This window comes from Pseudochaenichthys georgianus, chromosome 19 (assembly GCF_902827115.2).
Source record: "Pseudochaenichthys georgianus chromosome 19, fPseGeo1.2, whole genome shotgun sequence".
Lineage (NCBI taxonomy): Eukaryota > Metazoa > Chordata > Actinopteri > Perciformes > Channichthyidae > Pseudochaenichthys > Pseudochaenichthys georgianus.
The window spans coordinates 12,332,979-12,353,967 of NC_047521.1; the positions used below are offsets into that span (position 1 = coordinate 12,332,979).

At 40.4% G+C, this 20,989-nt stretch overlaps 1 protein-coding gene and 2 long non-coding RNA genes across 3 annotated transcripts in view; 2 read left to right on the forward strand and 1 right to left on the reverse strand.

Annotated features, from left to right (window-relative positions):
- The window catches only part of sdk2b (sidekick cell adhesion molecule 2b), a 313,948-nt gene that overhangs the window by 185,537 nt on the left and 107,422 nt on the right, over positions 1-20,989 (reverse strand).
- On the forward strand, positions 9,110-12,233 carry LOC139435854 (uncharacterized). Its single transcript, XR_011645068.1, has 3 exons — positions 9,110-9,234; positions 10,130-10,279; positions 12,097-12,233. It is a non-coding gene; the product is annotated as an uncharacterized lncRNA (long non-coding RNA).
- Positions 12,584-13,371, forward strand: LOC139435839 (uncharacterized). Its single transcript, XR_011645044.1, has 2 exons — positions 12,584-12,641; positions 12,837-13,371. It is a non-coding gene; the product is annotated as an uncharacterized lncRNA (long non-coding RNA).

A 20,989-nucleotide genomic window follows, 5' to 3' on the forward strand; every position in this document is an offset into this window, starting at 1 on the left:
TAGAGGCGCATGGCAGATAGTTTTGCGCGTTAGGTCTGGAGGTCAGAGCGGTGTGGCCAGGGGGGAGAGGGGGCGTCTGTACCAGGGGAAATGAGACGAGGCAGGTGAAAAATTGCCATGTCACTCGCCAATGCTCCGCCTCGCTCTGCTGACCAGGAGGTGATGGGGGTTTGACTTTCTCAAGATACGTAAGCTTAGACACATTCAGCAACATCCTGCACCCATGAACAACTGCATGTACACACATATACACGCATGAACACGTCTAGAGTACAGGCTCACGGTGCATACTTTCTCAAGTTCACTCATGTGATCGCAGCTTTACACATGATTGTACTCTACAAAGAAAATGTGACAAACGTTGCTGTTCCACTGCTTAAGTATTAAAAAAAGGAAATTGTCAGTGTCATGATGTGCATTCACGCCTTTCCCCGCGGTGAGACGACACTCTCGAAATAACACCCAATTCAAGCCTTCAATCACAGTCAGTGTTATACGGGGAATGAGAGAAAAAGGGAACATGATGGAGCAGAAGAAAGACACTGGGAATTGAAATTGATATATAGCAGGAAGTGTTTTGTTAGCCTTCAAAGCAGACTGTACACTAGATGCTCAGCACCAGACGAGGACTAGCTGTGAAGCGATTAGCAGCTAAAGAGAAAGATACATCCCTACGGAGGTGGTAGTGACCAAAGACGAGCTGAAACAGAGGTCATTATATTCTCCTAATGGTCAGTAACGCAACTCCAAGTGAATAAGGATGTTGCTCCATGACTGCACGATGTGTTAGTAATTGTTTGCTAACAAGCCCATCATATTAGCCTTAAAGGTGATGATACAATAAGTCAATGTGGTGGTCACAGCTGGTTTTAACTGCCTCCGAGGGGCCAAAATACTAATAAAACCCATGTGAGGATTGAGGAAATAAGCATCTTCAATCATTAAACACCGCAATGACTGTTTAGTTTGACCACCGAAACCATTTCTATCTTCTTTTCCATTCCCAGATCTTTCCTTTGGTTCTGTAATGGCACATTAACATTTCGAACACATCCGCACATCATCCATTACCCAGCCTCTCCCTTCTAACACACTCTTCGCCTTTCCAAATCATTAATAGTATGTAAATCCGCTCATCACCATCGCTCGCTGTGTCTTTCAACAGATGTTGACAGGTTCCACCTTTTAAAGGTCAGATGAACGCCCGCGCTGGGGTAAAAAGGATGAGCTCAAAGGCCGCTCGGAAGATGCAGTGACAGAGAAAGATGAGACGCCAAACACAGGGGCAAGGAGAGGTGACACGCCACCTCTGAAGTCACGACTCCCCGCGGAGTGTGGACTCTTGCTGGTTTTTGGCCGTGTCTTTTTTCACAACCCTTTCAAATTGGATGTCAGGGACAGTGACAGTGACGGCAAGCAACACATTCGTCATACTGTTTGCCGCTTGCTTTTAGAAGTCCTTTGAGACCGGATCTGCGGGCTATAAGTAGAGAGAGCGAGAGGGGAATTGCACTTCTGGCTGCCCAGCAACTAAAGCACGATACAGAGTGCAAGAGAGAGGCAGATAGACAGTCACACACTGGAAAGACAGACGAGAGGACAGATGTCTTACAGACAGAAAAAGAAAAATGGGGACATAATTGAATAATAGGAAAGAAACGGATAGCGGTTTGAAGAGTTGTAGGTAAAACCTGCCTTGAACTCTAGTTTAGCAGTTCCCCCACTCCCCGTGTTTTAGGGCAAGCATCTCATGTCTTTAAAATAATAATAATAATAATAATAATAATAATAATAATAATAATAATAATAATAATAATAATAATAATAATAGATGAGACTTGTAGAGCGCTTTTCTAGAAACTCAAAGACGCTTTAGGATTTAGGAAAATAGTGCTGCCTTTTTTAACTCCTCTGATGGTGCTCTCTTACTGTTGGGCAGTGACTAAATCCTGCAGAAAGGAACATGGCCACGAAGCATGCCGACATGTACCATATAATAACAACAAATACACTTGAATTAACCTTAGATAATGTTGCTTATGTGTTGCCACACTTGAACTTATTTAATCTTAAAAAATAAACTTGCTGAACAGAAATAATGTAATTGGATTTGACAAAATGTCATTGGACTTTCTTACCAAGGTTGTTAGAGAAGGACATAAAAACCTCAACTGATATTTAGTTCACTGAAGATGGACTGGTGTTCATTTATTTTATGTCAAGGTAAAAGTATAGCATTTCCATTACGGCACATTCCATACTTTTATTCAAAGTATGTGAAAGAATGTTATTGATTTTTTTTTCGCTTTACCTCAGGAAAAAAGACCTAAGAAAAACACATTTTGGTGAATAGAATAAAACCATAACAGAGCTGCTTCATAGGGAAGTATTTGGTTCCAACGATAATGGATGGCTGCAATTAATGTCAGAGTGCCTTCATAGATCAGAGACAAAACTACCTGACTAATGGTGCCGAGTTCCATCCGACCCATTGATGAATCAATTTTACTGAAGTGAATACAGCTATTAGCCGTTGGTTCATTTCTTCCCGTAATAACAGAGTTTTTGATAAGTTGAGGTGCCAGGCCTCGGCCTCCTTATCATATTATATTATTATGTAATGTTTGTACTATAACGCATATACACAAGGGCGGGCGAGATGGAGAGACAGAAAAAGAGCCACAGGGAGAAAGAGGTGTTCCCATTAAGTGCAAATCAATCACGAACAGGAAGCAATTCAGACGAGCACAGGTAGAGAGGAAATTAGAGGGAAACCACACACACAAATGTGCACGCACAACAACACAAGCGTGCACACACCCGCACACACACAGGGTTTGACTGGTCTTGGTGAGGATGACAGGAAATTGGACCGTCAGTAAGTACTCCTGGGCGGAGATTGTTGTGTCATGGGAGTTTGTGCTCTATTATGTCTGTCTCTTTAGATAGATACAATAAATTGGTTTCTACTCACTGGTAACATTAGATCACTATGATTGGTCCACATGTAGCTACTGTAGATCACCAACTGCACTTCTATTTTTTATCTCTACTTGAAGTTTTCTGCTGTACCACTCTCGTTGCTTTATCGTTGAGATAATTGTGCTTTTTTTGTAACCTTTTACACAGGGATTCTGTTGAGGAGCTACATGTTCCAGAATAGCTTTCTGTGCTGTAACATTACACTTCTTGGGAAGATATTCTCAATTGTCTTTAATATAGAAATCCTCAAGCCTCCTGGAGAGTTACGTGATTAGCTTTGTATGGCGAAGGGTTCTAAAAACTACAATAAAGCAAATCTCAGCCGCTGTTGCAATAAAAAATAAAGCAGTAAGAGGTGCGAAGTAGAGGTCTAGCAATTGAATAGCACTTCATTGTTGCAACTAAGCACAAAACACAGCTCCATTATTACTAACTTCATGGATGCAGTTTTAAAAAGTAATGATATCAAACCTCTGAATGTATTAGTAAGTTCCTACAAACTGAAATCTTTAGTTTTCGTTCTTCGAGCTTAGCAGTACATGGAACAATACAAAAACGATGATTGACAAATGACCAACATGCTCCTTGTGAGAGTTCTCTTTGTTCAATAACCAATTATTTGTTATGTACATTTTCATTTTGTATTTTGCTCGGGTAGAACATTTTGCAGTCGGCGCTGCCATTGTCATCTTACCTTTCACTCTAAATACTGTCACCCCCTTTTAAATTTAACTTGCATTCAATTTGAACACAAAGAGGTGAAAATGAACCGTGTGCTTCATCAGAACAGACTTTTGGTTCAACAACATGTTTTCGAAAGCCCTTCCACATTAAGCATCGTTGCTCCTATCCATTGTAGGATAAAATAATGTGATTGGCATTTAAAAAAAAACAATGCATTTAAAGTCACATCGTACTTAATATAGCTGCACTGCGAGACAACAACAAGCTGATTGTAAAGTCAATTGTATATGCAGTATGTGACTTTATCCATCAGTATTATCAATATCAACCAGTTGTGCCCATGACCCGCACCCCCCCCCCCCCCCTCCCCAGGGAGTCAGTCTCCTGCCAAGAACCTCAACCTCTCACCTTGAGGGCTCCTGACTAAATGCTGAGCAATCACAGCGTAGACTGACACCCTGCTGACTGAGGAGATTATGACCGAGATACGAAAACAATTGTCACTTTACAACAGACACACACACACACACACACACACACACACACACACACACACACACACACACACACACACACACACACACACACACACACACACACACACACACACACACACACACACACACACACACACTAATGTGGTTATAGGTCAGGTGCTGAGGTAATCAGCTGTTTTCTTGCCTGCGTGCCTCAAACCCACAGTACTGTATGCTTTGGTGTGCATTTGAGACCAGGTCCATTTCCGAGCTTCAAATGCCAGGTTGCGTTTACAGGGCATACATATTTCAGTATCTAGCGGCAAGATAATCACTCTGGTTAAATGTCTGACATAGTACAAGGCTGGTTGGGTTGAGCGGAGAAAACTGGCAGTGAAGTGGAAAAGAGAGAAGGGTAGAAGAAAACATATACTGCTGTAATGAAGGAATATAAATATGTAGTAGCTGAAACACTGCGTAGAAAAAGCAGAATAATTGACTGTACTTATTGGATCATTTGTCAGGGTTTCTGTCTTTAATTCCATATAAGGATATTAATCATTCCAGGTTTAGAAATGTGACAATACAAATATACAATACGTATTCATAACATACCAATGCTTTATTGTCAGTAATACAATGTCAATAAGACCGTTGGAGAACAAACATATCTTCATACAACATGAATGTAAATGTTCAGCTGGGAGCTAAAGCTTTTACTTTCATTCAGCGCAAAATAATGAGTCATACTGCAGTCATTCTGACAGCTCTGTCAGAATCCCTTTTTAGTGTCTGGTTTGCTATGTATGATCTGACTTGGGACACTCACCAGACGTGTTGTTAAAATCTCGAAAGGGATAGGTTTGATAGTTGAGATCCAAGATAAAACAAATGTTGTTCAGGAAACTGAACCATGTAGTTTATTTTCAATAGCATTTTTAACCTTTTCCAGGAAAAGGTTTAGGTAGGTCATAAAACACTTAAAAATCTGGCTGCAAATGCTAGCTGTCAGTTAACGGGAAAATTAAAAGGGCAACATAAGATATCAGAGAGATATTTGCATGCTGCATGACAGAACTGCAGTCTTGGGGGGGAAGCAACAAGCCTCTGGGTGTTTGCCTGTGGCAGAGAGAGAAGGGATCAGTCCACTTGTGGTCGTGCAGTGTATACTTACAATAGCAAAACACGTTGTCAGGATGATGCATTTGAAATAGTCCCTGGGATGTTGCACTACAAGACCCTAGGTGTATCTGTTAAGAACGTGTGGGAGGATACATAGTAATTACTCCTTGAAAGTAAGCTTTTAAATTCTTCTTCTTTATCTCTAACTGTACTGCATTTACTATAGTGTCATACCACAAGAAAGTTTTAAGGATGCGATCTATCATCAGAAGCATGGAAGAATAATATCCCGTCAGCCGGCGCAATAAACTCCGATACCTTCCACTAACAGGCAAACCACAAGAGACCGTTCTCATTACCACACCTCTCCCCTTTCTTTTTGTCCCAATTCATTTTCTGCCTCCTATCGTCTTGATTAAAAGATAAGAGAGGGTTGATTAATTTTTAATAGCTTCCATCTCTTCTTTAAGGTTCAATCGTACTTTAACGATTCTCTATCCTCACTCTCGTTGCTCCTCTCATCTTTGATTTAGAATCTTTCACCGGCATATGCAAATATTCGCGGACACACTCTCCGCACAAACGCACACACAATTTAATTAGAAGCCAATTACAGGAGCACTTTCATGCTGTTCTTTCTACCCTCCACCCTTAAGTGTTCCACCTAAGGTGTGAAAACGAGATGGAGACAGTGGAAGGAAAACAACATTCGGCTGCACTCGATCAGATAAGCTAATAATTTAGGGCTGAAGAATATTTCACTTGTTCAGTTTCGCAGCATTTTAGGTATGCATCTGTTGATGGCTTAACTACAAGCTAGCATGTGATACTGTACGGCAGACGTGAGATTATTCACAAAGATCTGTGGTGCCACTGGGAGCCAAGTGTTAATATGTCTAGAACTCGGCAGGGTTTGTGTGTTTAGAATCAGCCATCTTGTGCACAGGTGCAAGGATTTATACGCTTTCAGGCTCTTAAGTGACTTTAAACCTACACAAACATTCACTGTGCATGCATATGGGAGAGAAAATCCCCGTCGAGTGTATGCTTTAAGTCATATTTTACAGTGGGATACAAATACACAAACCTCACACATGCTACAACATCCCCAAGGAACTACAACCTGGTATACAGCACCGTGCTTTTCTTCCCACACACCTCCTGCTAGTACTCCCCCACCTGCTGCCACCACCCTACGAACGAGACATCCATTCCCTTTTCACGTGTCATTCATACGCCTTTCAATACCCATGTGAGAATTTCAGTGTGTGCAGAGCCTTAAAAGTGAAGAATTAGAAAAGTACTCCCTAGCAGCCACAGAGTAAATATACATACCATTAGCATAAAAGTGTTCATAAGGGGGTTGAGAAAGAGCACAGATTATGCATTTATCACACAGAGAGAAAAGCAACTGGCTCACTTTCGCATGATAAGCCACGCTGGTGTGAGGCTGAGTTGAAAGAGTAATTGGAGAAAAAGGCGCTGCTAGTCAATGCGAACACGCAGCTGAGATCTTAAGATGAGTGAAAAAGGAGAAGCGCAGCACTTTTACTGCTTGTATCACATGCCGAGATGATGACAAGAATGTTGCATTAGGCGCTACTGGAACATCTACAGACGTACAGTAGTGGGAGAGATGAAGCACTCTGGCGTCAAAGGGTTACCACACGGCACTCAACTGGAGTCCCAATTATGCAACCCACAACCATAGAAGCCTTGACAATGTGCAATAAAAGTGTATAACATAAACAAGTTATCTTCTTTCCATGAGGGCACTGGTTTTTTAACGTGCACAAAGGGCCAAAGAGATGTATTATATTATTGGGTGATTTGTTTTCATTAGAACCCAAAGCCTGCATTACCAAACTGATACTGTAGGTGCAATAAGAAAAACAACATGGGCGCAAAGGGATTCTAATACAATACGATGAAGGCCGAAACGTCAGAATGAAAGCCTCCTCCTTCTTCATCCCACATATGCACACTCCACAATCCATCTCGCTCACTCTCCTGCCCCACAGGATATACTCTCTGGTATATGAGAACAACTCGATACATAATACACATCCACAGGAGCTTCTCTGTTTGCAGTGGGGGACTTTTCTGACAGAACGCCGCAGCACATGCTGGGCATACCCTTAGCAAAAAAATCTATAAAATCCTATAGAATCCTATAGAATCTTGTAGAAATCTATAGCATGTTATAGAACATAGTCGTATTTTTAAGCCATGCTAAAGAATTCTATAGAATACTATAGAAATCTCTAGATCATTCTGTAGAATACTATAAATGTGTACTTTTCTATAAACTTCTATAATTAAAACTATAACAATCTAAAGAATTCTATAGGACAGAACCGACTCATGACATATCTGTAGAAATCTATAGAAATCTATAGAAATTTGTAGAAATCTATAGCATTCAAAGAAAACATGCATGACATTTTCTCTCTGATGCAACCTATACTAAATTCTATAGAATTCTATAAAACTCGTCTTTAAATTGGAATAGAGAAAATCATAGTAATCTACATCATTTTGTGGAACTGAGCTGCTTTGCAAAAGCTGTATGGGTCCCTTTGAAATCTTTACAACTGTATACTGGATTATGTGCCCAATTAAATTATGTAACCTATACATAACCATATACAACCATACAACATATTGGAATGGAACTCTAAACTGAATGAATGTCACTGTCCTTGTAATCTGATGTCAATGCTCCAGAATTTCTGTGACTGCATCTGTATATATACATTGATCACTTTTGTTATGTAACTAATTATCTGTTACAACTGGAGATTAAAGCTAAGTGACATATAACAATATCTATTGTTAGTGTGAGTCTGTTATAAACAACTCATTGGAGTCTGCAGTACTCTACTCTGTTTTGCAGTCTATTATATACTGTAAAAAAAGATCGTAATTTTACAGGAAATAACTGTAAATGTTTATAGTAAGTATCATGTTTTTTTAAATAACTTGCAAAATCCTGTAAAATGGCAGATATTAACTATAAATTAACAACCCAAAACATTATTTTCAGTATTTTGACAATAACCACAAATAACGTTTATTTCCTTTTTTTTTACAGTAAATTTACTATATAATATTTATAGTATTTTTGCACTTTCAGAAAATAAATGCAGATGTACGTCAAATAAAAAGTATTATCTGTAATTAAATATGTACCTCGTAATATAAAAGTGTATTACTATTATAAGACTTTAAGATTTTCTTTGTAATTTTAAGGTAATCATAAAACTGTAAAAAAAAGCGTCAACTAAAAAAAACGTAAAATGTAATTAAAACCTTTTTACATACATAATTTTCTCAATATTCGATTGAATCCACCACAAACACAAAATATCCAATGTTGAAACAAAAGTAAATAAATATGTTCTCATTAAATTCCTAACTTACTATATTGTAAACATCTACAGTTGACAATATCATTAAAACAAATTAAAATGATAGAAAGTGGAGACATTTCTGCAGGGAGGATCAAGGTTTAAAACACACACTGTTATTTACTCAACAAGTCACAGTTATCCTTGTTTTATTTATGTTGCTGTTTTTTTTTTTTCTCCCATTGGTCAATACACAGTAATAAGCCTTAGTTTTACAGTATAATGTATGGTTTTCGGATTCTGGCCGACAGCCAGAGCTACGGCAATTGAAATATAATTCAGCCAAAACACGGCAGACAAGTCAGGCATGTTTGGAATGAGTCCACAACACTCCTGATTGGTTAATATAAACGTCATCGAAGAAACCTGCCAATGAGAACTGTCCGCGCCTGTCGTTCACATTTGAAACATCCACGTCAGTTTGAGTGGGTCTCCTCCTGCAAACTACAGCTGTCTGTCTGTATGTCTGCTGCAGGATTTTATGGATTTATATCGGGATCGTTTTACACGTTAAATATGAGCATCGGGACGTCAACAAAGAACAGAAGACTTGAGATCTGGTGAGTCCTGCAACTGTAATGGAGTTAAATATGTATTTAGATAATCCTTAGTTTGTGAATGTTTTATTTTTTATTTAAGGTTACATTTCTTCTTCTAGTTAGCTGAGTTTCTTCCCGTTAAGTTGGTATTCATCATTAATAGGTTGTTAAATGTTAAGAAGCCCTGACATGCTGTTTCTTGCAAGATGTTGCGCCCGGAAAACCTGGCTTAACAGGTGGCTGCTAACGTTAGCTTACAGTTTATTGCAGTGCTGCCCCCCCACCCTCTCGTCTCCAACACGGGAGAATTACACATAAACATGCAGCGGGGTATCACAATGTTGTCGCCAAGTTTAATGTAAAGTTTCACAGCTTTCTTATAGCGGAATCTAGTTTGTTAATGTTCAGTAACAGCTAGCATAGCATAAACAGCTAACCGCTAAAGTTTGGCTAACTTGCTAGTTAGCTCTGCTCTATATATTACAAGCTAACATGACTAGCTAATGTCACACTGTGTGAACTAAAATACTTTTTGTATTACTACATCATACATGCTTGGTCCAAATCACTGCTAAAATTAATTATTTTTGAAAATGTATAGTAAAGAAACACTCAGCCATGCATGAAATAACATAGCAAAAATAATACGGGTAATGTTTGACCCATGTTGTGCCTTAGAAGTGTAGTGATACAAATATTATTTTTATTCAAAAAGTAAGAAAGGGAAAAATACAAATTGGTGTTGATCCAAAACAGGTTAATTGAGGAATTCCTGGAATCCTGAATGGTTAAAGTAATTTATTGCAAAGATATTTACAATTAAAACTAATTCGGGTCACTTTTGACAAATGTTGGTTGTATGTTGTTGTGTAAGAAAGGGTTAACATGACGGCTGTGATGTTCACTCTTTTTACAGAGCACCAGTGGACAGCGAGGACTATGGATTGGAAGAGAAGATGTGATGGCTTTGTGTGGAAAGCTGCTGACGCCAGCCTGTGTCCCTCATCAGTCTCTCCAGGCAGCACCCAGCTATTCTTCCATCTTGGAGATGAAAAGACTTTGATATGTGAGTAATAACTAACTTGTGTCTAACATAGTATTGAATGTGGTTTAGTAAAGTATTTAAAAATACCCCACATTGTACATGTACAGGACAATCAGACCTTGTTCAACAAAGATCATAAGACAATTGTTTTGTCTTTGAGGTACAGCCGCAGCAGAGAGTCTGAGTTTGAAGAAAGCACTAACATTTTATTTAGTGTTGTTTAATCAATCAATATTTACTGGTCTTGAATTTCCTCACTGGATTACAAAATGCTTGAATCTTATTGTACAGGGACATTATGCAGATTTAATCACCTGAAGATGAAAATATAGATTCATCGATATGTACCATTTTAAGGAAATAGACTGTTATGCAGCTTTCACACCAGCGCTTTTCAGTTTCTAGCTCCGAGCGGGAGCTTTTCTGGTTCAGCTCCGGTTTCCCTTTTCAGCTCCCGCTCTGTGCACACCGCCCACTGGCGCTCCAGAGCTGCCCCTGCTGCGTCATGACGTCACCGTTTACATCGCTGATTTGCTCCCCAACGGCAGCCATTACGGCGCTCACAACAACTGCGTCGGGTCGATGATCGTGTTGCTTTTAATCACATGAAGCCAGAATAAATTGAATAACGACTTCTCCAACCTTATACTTTTCTCCACAGTTCCGTGGTTCATTGTTTATTAATGTGTTTCTGCAGCATTTACCGACCGCTGCAATATTGGCTGCTCTTCCACTGGAGTTTATTCTCCCGTTAGCTCCCGGTTAGCTCACACTGCAGCGGCCGCTCTAAAGTATTCACTGTCCGACTCACACAAGCAGCTGATGCATATCCCCAGTTCCCCTAGCCTAAGTGAATGTGTGTCAGTCTGAATTGACACTGTTTGGTATCACAACGCTGTTATGAAAGTTTCTCTGGTATCAAACGGGTGATGTTGGCATAGCAACCGAAGCTAAACTGACTACTTGCATCCGATAGCTGCAATAATACAAAACAACACGTCTGCCTCTCTCCACAATGATCGATAACAGTGAACGGATAGTCAAAGTAAGGTACAAATAAACAGAATCACACGAAGCCTGGTTAGTGTTGCCTGACTTTATAAAGTGTGTTTATAAGCACACTGCTTTTAGGCAGGCATGATAGTCGACCCATGTTCAGGGGAGTTGGGTTTAGTTTCCTGCACGCCTCGACGTAAGAGAGACGTAAGCGACGTCGCCTCTTAGCTCCAAAGCTCTTGCCTCTGGACCGACAATTTTTTGGAGCTGGAAATGAAGCGCATTCCGGAGCTAAGAGCCGGCGCCGCTGCGGTGTGAACTGGAAAACCCGGCACTTTTCAGGCTCTAGCTCCGAGCCGGAGCTGAATAGGCGCTGGTGTGAAAGGGGCATTAGTGGTATTGACCGAAGCTCCACAGCTGTAGCTAGGCGCTGCTAATGAAAACTCAAGTGCTCAATTTGTTGGTTTTTCTTTATTATTAAGAATTGAGCAAGCATATCTTCCTCTTCGAAATCCCAGTTGTACTTCGCTAACACGTAGTGCCTGGGAGGGTGTGTTTGATTGTTCCCACCCTTACCTCACTTATGGACTAGGTCATGTTAGACAAGCAATCCAGTGGTTAGTTTTAGGGTCACCTCCATTGTTTTATTTTTTATTTATTCACTTTAAGAGAAAGGGATTTCAGAAACAAGTCTCACAAGTTTGTCTCGAGGTAAAATTAACAAAAGCTAACTGTTGTTAGACTATGTTCCCCCCTTCTAAACTTATGAAATAATCAATGCCCTGATAATAACATCCATCATTATGGTTTACTAATAGTTATCACTTCACTTCCTCCTCCAGCACCTGGACACAGCAGGAACCTATGCCAGGATCCTGTTTGTGGACTTCAGCTCTGCCTTCAACACAACCCTCTGGCTGGAGGCTGCGCACCATCAGGACCAGAACCTCTCTCCCTCAGGACCAGAACCTCTCTCCATCAGGACCAACACCTCTCTCCATCAGGACCAGAACCTCTCTCCATAAGGACCAAAACCTCTCTCCATCAGGACCAGAACCTCTCTCCATCAGGACCAGAACCTCTCTCCATCAGGACCAGAACCTCTCTCCATCAGGACCAACACCTCTCTCCATCAGGACCAACACCTCTCTCCATCAGGACCAGAACCTCTCTCCATAAGGACCAGAACCTCTCTCCATCAGGACCAGAACCTCTCTCCATCAGGACCAGAACCTCTCTCCATCAGGACCAAAACCTCTCTCCATCAGGACCAAAACCTCTCTCCAGCAGGACCAGAACCTCTCGGCACCTCAACAAGGCCCGCCCCCCCCCCCACTGGCACTTTACCTCAGCCACAACGCAGACTCTGCATGGAGATCACAGGATGGTAAATAATGCAATGTTTAAATATTGCTTACTGCCAATATTTTATATTCTATAATTTATTGCATTCTATTTCTTAATATAGTTCGCTATCTGTGTAGTTTTTACATTTTTTTATTTGTATGTACGACACCTCCTCATACGTGTGAACATACCTGGCAATAAACCCGTTTCTAATTCTGATCTTTTTGTCCTCTAGGTTGCACTGCCACGTCTACAGTAGCACAGAATGGACAGAGGAAACATGATTGGGCCTCAAGTTTTTTGCAGCCAATATACATTATCCTACAAACTTGGGATAGGAGGGTGAGTGAACAAGTTATCCATTGGTTAGAACCTACATCCCCATTGTTAGACGTACTAAATCCTGCACACTGCTCCTTCACATTGACAATGTGAACATATGTCGCCATTTTGCCATTTCTGTTATTTTCAGTTGAATGTTTCAAAGTAATCTTAAAAAATTCAACTTACTTTTTGTTTCTACTGTTTATAAGTATGATGTTTAAATATGAAATGCTGTATTCATTAGTTGTACTATAATTCTACAAATATTTTTAAGTTTTCAGAGTAATTGTTTCCTACAGAACATTTTGTGATGTCATTTTGTTGAACCTGTTTGATTGGAATATGTTAGAAAAAAGCTGTAAAATAACAGTATTCTAGCTCTTTAGGTTCTGTATTTATTTTAGTGTTTGATCATACAAATCTAATAAAAGAAAATGTAAAAAACTGTTTTTCTCATCAGAACTTTATTTAAGGTATTTTAATGTAACATTTTAAGACAATGGATTTTGAAAAGAGAGGAAAGTTTCCTCTAAAATATTTAAGGACAATTTCTGTATACTAATTGCTTTTGCACTTTATTTCAGTTAAAGTATTTTTACTTTAATTTTATGGTTTTTGTTTGGCAGCCTGCTGCCAGTCATTTGACCGTTTTTTTCGGTTTTTTTGCCCATAGAAGTTTTAGTGCTGTACTTTTATTAAACGTTATTGACTGTAAAAAGAGCAGATACATCTGTAAAACCTGTAAAATATTTAAGGACAATTCCCGTAAATTAATGTTATAAATTCTGCAGAACCATTTTATAGAAAACAATAGCAATGTTCTATAGATTATTTTGCAGAATCTATAGTAAAATCCATAGGTACATTCTATAGAATATTTGCCAATATTCTGCAGTATATTCTACAGATATTCTATAGAAACATCAATAGATTCTATGGAATATAGGTCACAAATTCTATGGTATTCTCCAGAACAGTTCTATAGAAAGCATCCATGGGGTTTTCTATAGGATTCTATAGACTATTTTCTATACTATAGGATTCTATAGATTATTTCCCAGAATCTATAGTAAAACACGTAGGCAATTTCTATAGTATATCCGCAAAAATCCTGTAGTATTCTACAGAAATGTTCTATAGAATTTGTCCATAGATTTTTCTATAGATTATTTCCCAGAATCTATAGTAAAACACGTAGGCAATTTCTATAGTATATCCGCAAAAATCCTGTAGTATTCTACAGAAATGTTCTATAGAATTTTTCCATAGATTTTTCTATAGATTATTTCCCAGAATCTATAGTAAAACACGTAGGCAATTTCTATAGTATATCCGCAAAAATCCTGTAGTATTCTACAGAAATGTTCTATAGAATTTGTCCATAGATTTTTCTATAGATTATTTCCCAGAATCTATAGTAAAACACGTAGGCAATTTCTATAGTATATCCGCAAAAATCCTGTAGTATTCTACAGAAATGTTCTATAGAATTTGTCCATAGATTTTTCTATAGTATTCTATAGATTTTTTTTGCTACGGGTAGTGTGTACATCTTTGCTTTGTTGCTTGCTGCAGTGATGATGAGAGTTGTGGGAAGAAATTGAAAAGGGGGGCGGGGGGATGAAGGTGCCATGTAGCTATTCATCTCTGTATGAATCAATCTTAGAAAGAATACCAAGGAAAGCAATAGTGCAGACTAATTGTGTGAGCGGGGAGTTTGAAGTTACTGCAGCGCCTTCAGATGTTACCAGCACAATAGCTTCGAGCGATGCATTGCACTTGTAAAGAAACAACCAACTGAAATCAAACCTGAGTGGAAATATAAATGCATTTAAAGAGGCACAACCATTATAACTTGAAACAGTGCATCCTACGCAGTGCACTGGAACATTTAAATGGTCTATATTGAGAAACATCAACCTCAAGTGGTAAATCGTCTGCCGCGGCATGCTGCTGGGATTTCCCCACATATCACTGTGCGTGTCATTGAAAGTGAAGGCAGGCCCTCGGCATGAAAGGAAGAATTATGGCACTTTGCCTTTAATAGACTGTGCTGGTGAATATGCTAACGGTTACACCTGCACACTGCCCTACCACGGCAAACAGCGGCGATGACAGGCATGAAATGTCACCACTGGGTCATAAGCAGCCAGGGAGACAAAGTCAGCGAGGTATGGGGGGTGGCCACATGCAGCTTGTAGTTGCTGTGGAAATAGTTGCACACCTAGGCTATGCTGTGATATTGTAATGTACAGAACAGTGTACAACATGCACACAATACACAGTTGTAAACAGCAAAATAGACTGAAAGGAGCAAAATACATTGAAACAAACACAAATCTGACCAATGGAGCAACACAATGTCCAGTACCCATCACTCCTTCCATCCCATCTGAGACCAGCAGGCCGCAGAGAGGCACTGAAAACACTGTGAGGAGAAAAGTGGACTCAGCATGAAAGCACCACACCCCTGTGGTCACCAACTTTAACTCTGGGCACTTTGGATACAATTGAGTAGTATTGTCTGGAACACTTTTCTATTTCCAATTGTCCTCTTTTACATAAGACACAAGGGTGTGCCAGGAAAGGTTGATGGACCATATGCGGCTCTTTCGACTTAATGAAAGGTTAAAGAAGGGACTGTATTATACATGACTACTGTATATGGGAAGACATCAGCCCGCACATCCATAAATTGTCAGCTGTGTATTAACGATGCTCTTTGTTGAACTCTGTCCCGACAGACACGCTGCGATCATCTTCGTGCACTCTGCACTCAACCACAGTCATGCAATACCTTCATTTATCATTCTCCAGAAATAAGTTCAACAAAAAAGGGATACTGTGATGGTAGCACTCCACCAGTGATACCAATGGTATAAATGCAAATATTAATATTGCTTCTTCTGAGCAGTATCAGAATCAGAATCCCTTTATTAGTCCCACAGAGGGGACATTTACATAGTCACAGCAGAACAAGAGCCATAGACAGCTTAATGTTACATATGTTACATGCATTAAAGTACTAAGTTATGATAATAAAAAATATAATACAAATAAAAAAAGTTACATAGTTTGCAAAATACACATCCTGTAACAGTTCTTAGGATTTAGCAGCCAGGTGTATATATATAGCACAGTTATTAACGGCATATCTATGTATATAGCACATATTGCACATAGTTGGATAAGTATTTAACAGCAGCAAGTTACACCATTTATAAAATACACATCTTGTAACAGTTCTAAGGATTTAGCAGCCAGGTATATATTACACAGTAATTAACGGCATATATATATATTGCACATATAGCACATATTGCACGTAGTTGGTTGGTATTTAGCAGCAAGGGGTGTTATTGTGTGTGTGTGTGTGTGTGTGTGTGTGGGGGGGGGGGGGGGTTCTACTAGGGGCAGTGCTGGTTGTATAGTCTGACCGCTGCAGGAAGGAAGGACCTGCGGTATCTCTCCGTGAGACAGCAGTGGTGCAGTATGTATGAACTATACATTCCTGGAGAGCATGCTATCAGACAGTTTAAAAAGTTTCAAAAAGTTATTAATATTAATGTGCATACATGAGAAGCTTGCTCCATGACCTTTCACGCTCCGTATTTGTGAGTGCCAATGCCTTGTAAGCAAGGATATAACACTTATAGCTAGCATGGTGTTGCTCTGACTTACTTACCTGCTTTCCATGGGACAGCTTCACATGTTCAGGTTGTTACTCACATGTAGTCACTCCTGCTGCACCACATTAAATGTGTTTTTGGCTGAAAGACAGCACAGAGAGCGGACACGAGGCGACTGGGGCAGGCTCAGAGACCCAGGGCTCAGTATGTGTGAAAACACCAGCCCGGTCTGGGAGGCTGACATAGCCACAGAGGCAATTAGATACTTAGATGTCATGTTTAACATGCTCCCTGTCTCTCCTTCTCTCCCTCTGCTTTTTCCCACTCCTCTCTCCCTCCCTCCCTCTCGTTCTGCCTCTGTCAGCTCCCTTCCTCCATGTCGGATGGCTAATAGCACTCGTTTTGAAAATGTGGAGGGTTAAAGTTTTAATAATCTGACCCTTTCAGGCGCAATAATTGTTCAGTCATAGAGTATTAGATCTAAATACATTGAAATCAAAATGAAACCGTGGTTTTAACCTCTTCAACCCCGCCGGACACAAACTTGAGATTTGAATAAAAACCCCAGAGAACATCAATTTACATTTTTCTCAAGATCAAATCCTGTCAAATATCTCAGGCTGAATTACAAGCAAATGGGATGCGAGTGCAGCAAGTAATGGGCATTCCATTTTTTCTGTTTGTCAGTCACGCACTCACACACTCCCCCCACCAATCTCTGAAGGGAGGTCCTTTTTGTGAGGACATGCAGATTTTCTCTGACTCTTGGCATATTTCAGGCTGTCTCTTCAGGCATGTGTCACCTGACATGGCATGACACTTTTTCAACAGATGATTCAATTGAGCCCTTTGTTTGTTGCAGATATCAACATGGGGGATTCTTTCAAAAACAGGTCAAATGAGCTAGCATTCTGTTGGTTACTGGAAACTAGTGATATGGGTAACTGTTGTTAAATATCCACACCCAAGAGCCAATATGAAATAAACCTTCAGAAAAATACGCTTTGATCAACCAAGTACTCTAATGATAAAAGAGGTGCTCGTGTGTATGTTTTAAAGGGGCCCTATTATGATGATATTTCAGTTTCGTATTTGTATTTCATCATCTATAATGTGTTGGAGCTAGCCAATAGAAGCACTATAGGAGTGCCACTATGTCATGGAAATAAACAAAGGAGCACGATGGAGGCATTTCAGGCAGGTGGGGGAGTGTAGACATTTCCTCTGGCATGAACTTTGGGATTTTAGCCGTTGTAGACCATTAACATGCACATAAACCTATATACAGTAATACACTACAGGCAAGGGAAAACCCCCCAAAACATAATATGGCCCCTTTAAGACATATAAAGGTAAAGTGGATAGTGGACTATTCACAACATGTATGTAAGCTATCAACAACTTCATCAGTGTGCCGCTTTGTCACTTTTTGACCCCACCACCCAAGACAGGCAAGACTTGCATCACTTCTGGGTGGGCCAATTTCAAAATAGCTTCTGTAACTGAGTGCAATTACCGAGGGTTTTATCAGTCACTCTTAATAAAAAGGGAAATATGTTTCTAAAGTTGAATAGCCATATTCGAAGAAACTTAATTTGTATTTTGTATGTTGTAAAGATGCCTTTCAATAGAGCTCTTTAAATAACATTCACATATTCTGTCCCCCTCTGGTTCTGATTATAGATGCAGAGTGATGCTGGTTGATGATACTGTGTCATCAAACCTCACAGTATCATCAATAACGATCACAATAATCAGAATATATTTGTGCATCACTGAATAGATATTCAATTTGTTATGGCCAATCAATTAACTTAGATTAGACATTTTGAAAATTGGAAAACAATAGGTTCCAGTTCACTGTGGCAGATATGTGCGCACACAAACGATCAGCCACTCTCTTGCTCATACAGTCTCTCGTACAGTCCTCTGCACAGACCGTGAGTCATTTTCCCAGCCTCAGGGAAGGGTGTAATTGAAGCCTGCTGAAAGATAATGTAATTTGGAATAGATCATAAATAATGAATAGTCAGGACCCAACTAAAGTATATGGGAGGAAATATTATCTGGTGTTTTAACTGTAGGCTGGGTAAGTGATAAAGTGGATCTATCTCCAGTTAATACTGATGTCTAGCCAGTGGGCAGGAGGAATTAAAACAAGCCAAAGAGTGTATGGTATAAAACCCCTTAAGCGAAAAATTAGAATAAAACATCCTGTCTTGGGCTTTACTTCAAACACGACATTAAGGACTTTAAAATGTCGCCGACAGGAAAGCGAGCGTGCCCAGAGCAGACAAAAACACACCCGCACTTTTCCACTCTGGGGCTTTTTGACCCAAATGGGCAGATGTGACAACTCCATAAAACCATGTGACAGTTCAGACTTTCAGGCTCCGGACGCGTCCGACTGAAGCTCCTTTTCACCATCTCTCCCACGTCAATCCTCGGTGCGGCCTCATACATCAAACTCACACACAGCAGTCCGTTAACCGCCGTCTCTTTCGCCTCACAGAGGTCGCCCCGTGAGATGAGATTCCAGGATAACAACGGCTGCAGGGGTGTGCCGGGGTCAATAATGACTGACTGTCGGGTTTAGGCCTTGTGACGAGATTAGGCTACTCCGTCTGACCCCACTACCACTCCACATGGCGCGCCCCGTGTTCCCCTCTGCTTAAGCTGATGGATAGGGGTTTGGGGAGGAGGCGGGCAGCGTTCATATCTACTGTTTTGACAGTGATCCCTGTAATCCATCACTCAGCAGAGGAACTCCCATCATCTCCCTCTCCCCTGACTCCCGTTGCCCTTTTAATCTGCCGTTGTCGTACTCCCGTCATCCGGGGAAGCTTTTTGTTTTACTCCTTCTTCCTTCCAGAGTCTGTGCTTCTTGTGGATTTGATCAGAGTTGTCCACCCACAACTGAGCTGCCTGGCACACCAGAGTATTTTGACCTCAGTTCCTCATTCAAGATGAACAAGCATTGTGTAAGGGACAGTTGAATGCAGCTATATTTCTGGAAACCGCTAATTTTCTATATTTGCAGCACTGGATTTGAACACTGAAGGGCCTTGTGCCAAACCGCTGAAGAGCGCTAAAGAGGGGAAGAATTTAACCAAGGTATTTATCGGAACCCTGCACTGCCAAATATAAAAAAAACTGCTGGATTCAGTTCAATTGCTGCCCGGCATTAAGATGATTTATTTTAATTCATTAAATATATATTAGGACAAATAAACTCAATGGAATGAGCTGTATATTGCTTAATTGGCCAATAAAACAATTACTGCAGAGTTAATAACCTTCCATTGTGGCTTGAAAATGTATAAAAGAGGGCAAGAGTGTAAATTCCAATTATCAAATGGGACAGAACAATGCAACTATAATAAGGGCATTAAAAGTCATATACACTCTATATCGTTCTGGGTACTGAGCTACAGACAGAGTCCTGCTTGTGTCCTCTAAAACTCAGCCAGCCCTGTTGTTGATAACAATGCTGCTTGGCTTATGGCCAATATTTGCCCCGTAAAATGCCACCATTTGTCCTGAGCTGACAGATTCCAGACCGGGGGTTGAAAACAAGTAAAAAAACACCCACGGCCCACTGGCCCGGCCCGCTGTAACATCCTCAACCTCCATCACACAACGCCGACTACCATCTGTGGTTTGATCTTTGCATTCAGGGTGGTGGGGGGGGGGGGGGGGCGGGGGGCTGAAAGGGCTCAGTCATCCAGCAATGACAAGCAATGTTCCTCTGCTCCAATCCATCCTGTCTGGCATTGAATAAAGGAGCACAACACACATACACAAACACACTCGGTGACTGTCAGCATTAGCATTGACCAGGCCATTGCTTTGCTTACTGTAGTCATGCGCGGGTGACCATAACGTCCTCGACTCAGTTGATGTACCTCAACTTCCCAGTAATTCATTTGTGTGGATAGTTTGCCAACTTTTCATTAAGGAACTCTCATATTTAATTGGCCTCTTATACAAATGCCCTATATACAGTATTTGAGCTAAATATAAATACACAAGTGAACAGCTAATTAAAAAAACCGATTGTATGAGTATTTCACTTGCTTGTGTAAGTCAATTTTATTCCTATCCAATACCATTTCCTTGTTTGTATTATTGTTACAGACCACATCGTACACAGTTCAAACCCAGCGTGAACCCCACTTAAATAAACCATCTGGACTGGGATAGTCTATGTCCGTGTTCTCTGACCGGGACAAACAAACAAACACACACACACACACACACACACACACACACACACACACACACACACACACACACACACACACACACACACACACACACACACACACACACACACACACACACACACACACACACACACACACACACACACACACACACACACACACAGTCGCAACTCTAGAACCTAATATCCTGTAGACCCCATCTCCTTTAC